At 42.6% G+C, this 2315-nt stretch overlaps 1 long non-coding RNA gene across 1 annotated transcript; it reads left to right on the top strand.

Moving 5' to 3' along the window:
• Positions 1-904: 904 nt before the first annotated feature.
• On the top strand, positions 905-1853 carry LOC134438600 (uncharacterized). The gene is made up of 3 exons (XR_010032628.1): positions 905-989; positions 1219-1280; positions 1446-1853. It is a non-coding gene; the product is annotated as an uncharacterized LOC134438600 (long non-coding RNA).
• Positions 1854-2315: the final 462 nt, after the last annotated feature.

A 2315-nucleotide genomic window follows, 5' to 3' on the forward strand; every position in this document is an offset into this window, starting at 1 on the left:
TTCTGGCCCCAACACTGCACTCCATGTTCAAAAAAAGACATGGGGGACGAATAGGAGCACCAGGTGTGAGCTGGATGTATGCAAGGTTAATGCTGAATTTGCTGCGAGATCAAATTGCAAGCATTTTGAATGTCCCCATATTCAATCCCTGCAGTACTGCCCACCAGCCAGGGATGATGACCCATCCCTTGAAGGGGATGTGCTGCAGGAGATGGTAAGGCAGAAGTGGTTTGGCAAGGAGAAGCAGGACCAGTGCTTGAAGCGGCAGAGAGAGGCCATAGTTGCAGGGACACCCCTGTCCTGCCAATTAACTATATGTACTCCTCCAACCAAAAAGTACATCTCAGTCTTTGAGCCTACTGTGTCTTATTACAGTCGGCTTGGTCGAGTCATTGTGACTTATGATTCAAAACAGCTGTCCTGGCACTGTCCCTGTGCTAAGCCCAGGCAGTCTTGCCTGCACAAAAACATCACCAAGTGGCACCTGTTCCAGGTCGAACCGAACAGTTTTCGCAAAACACGGAGTATGGAAGAGGAAGGAAGCCAGTTCCCTTGTGAGGTGGAAGGAATCCAAAGTACACTATTAGATTCTTGGTCATGCATGTATTATGAATGTTCCCAACACCTTATATCATAACGTGTAATATATAATAGGTATATATAGGTATATAATCACATAATTAATATGTATTTTGGACTTAGGAAAAGGGACTCTTGACAGACTATGACAGTATGAGCCCATGGCTGGATCTTTGAGAGGGAAACATGCATATTTTAAGAAGACAATGGTATTTATGCAGTATTCTGCATAAATGAGTGGAACTCAGGAACATATTTGAGTGTGATTATAATGTCAATGTCAACATGCATTGTGTTACAGTTTGCAGAGCAGTTCTTGCTGAGTGGCAAAATTGGAGGGGTGCTGACCACAGCTGGAGCTGTATTGCTGTACAGGCAGCTGATTGCCTGCACTCTTCTTCAGCATCAGGGTAAGGTTCCATATCGTACATGGCTGACGTGCCCTTGAGCAAGGCACCTAACCCCACATTGCTCCAGGGACTGTAACCAGTACCCTGAATAATAACTGTAAGTCGCTTTGAATAAAATGAAAGTGTCAGCTAAGTGAAATGTAATGTAATCTTACGTTGCAGCTAGCGTATTAAGTTTGCAAGTCCAAGTCTAAATGCCCTGTTTTTTCACCTTGTCTTGAAAATCCAGATGTTAACTGTGTCGGGTGCTCAATGCGGTGGGCTGATGCAATCAGCAGCAACTTGGACATGGTAAAGATTATTGTTATTTTCCGATATCTGTAGTAAATAGTCAATAACAGACATTTTACTTATGGGGACCATACATCATACTGGAAATGAGTACTTCAAAATGTCATGCTCATTTCTAACTGTTGGTGGGAGGGTTTGAATTCATTATATTTATCCATCATGCAGCATCATGACCTGGATGGGATGCACCAGGGCCTCCTGTGGCTGGAGGGAAGCATGGGGGCGCTTCAAGACCAGGTGCAGCTTCCCATTTTTCTGACCCTGGACAACAAGGGCAGGAAAGAGGCGCTAATTGACAGGCTGGAGGACTCTTCTAAACTGTGTGACATTGGCGAAGACAGGGACGCAGCACTGGATGCGAGGGACGCCGCAAGGGCTGCAGTCATGGACCCTTTCTTGTTCAAATTCAAGAATGTTGAGGACATGAACACATTCATGGCAAATATGGAGAGGAGGGGTGTGGGACTCCATTGTTGTGTGTGAACTTTCCCCCTCTCTCCTCCATTTTGTTTAGGCTGTCCTGTAAAGTTGATCAAATGTCACAAACGTGCACCCCTCTGGCTCTAAGTCCTTGATTTTTTAAAATATTATTATTATTACTTTTATGTGCCTTTCCTGTTTATTTATTTTTATGTGCCTTTCCTGAGTTCAATTATCTGCCCGAAAGACACTTTTTTGACCAATATTTTGCTTTCTGTACTATAGTATTTCTTTGTTATTTCTATTTTATTATTTCTGTGTATCTTTCCTGAAGAATAAAAAAAATCTTATCCATTTATTTTATTGTAAGCCATGTATTATTATTATTATTATTATTATTGTTGTTGTTGTTGTTATTTAGGCCTACTTTAGGCCCTAATGTTCCCTATAAGTTACATAGGCTAACACCCTATCTGTAGGCCTAGGTCTAGCAACACACGTGGAATATGGACGGAGAGGTAGGTTTGTGTCCCTTCATTCATTTGACTTTGCCAACCTCTCTCCTATAAATGCCTTTGACATCAGCTACTTTACTGCAGGGGTGAACCTTTTCCA

The sequence above is a fragment of the Engraulis encrasicolus genome, chromosome 22, assembly GCF_034702125.1.
Source record: "Engraulis encrasicolus isolate BLACKSEA-1 chromosome 22, IST_EnEncr_1.0, whole genome shotgun sequence".
Lineage (NCBI taxonomy): Eukaryota > Metazoa > Chordata > Actinopteri > Clupeiformes > Engraulidae > Engraulis > Engraulis encrasicolus.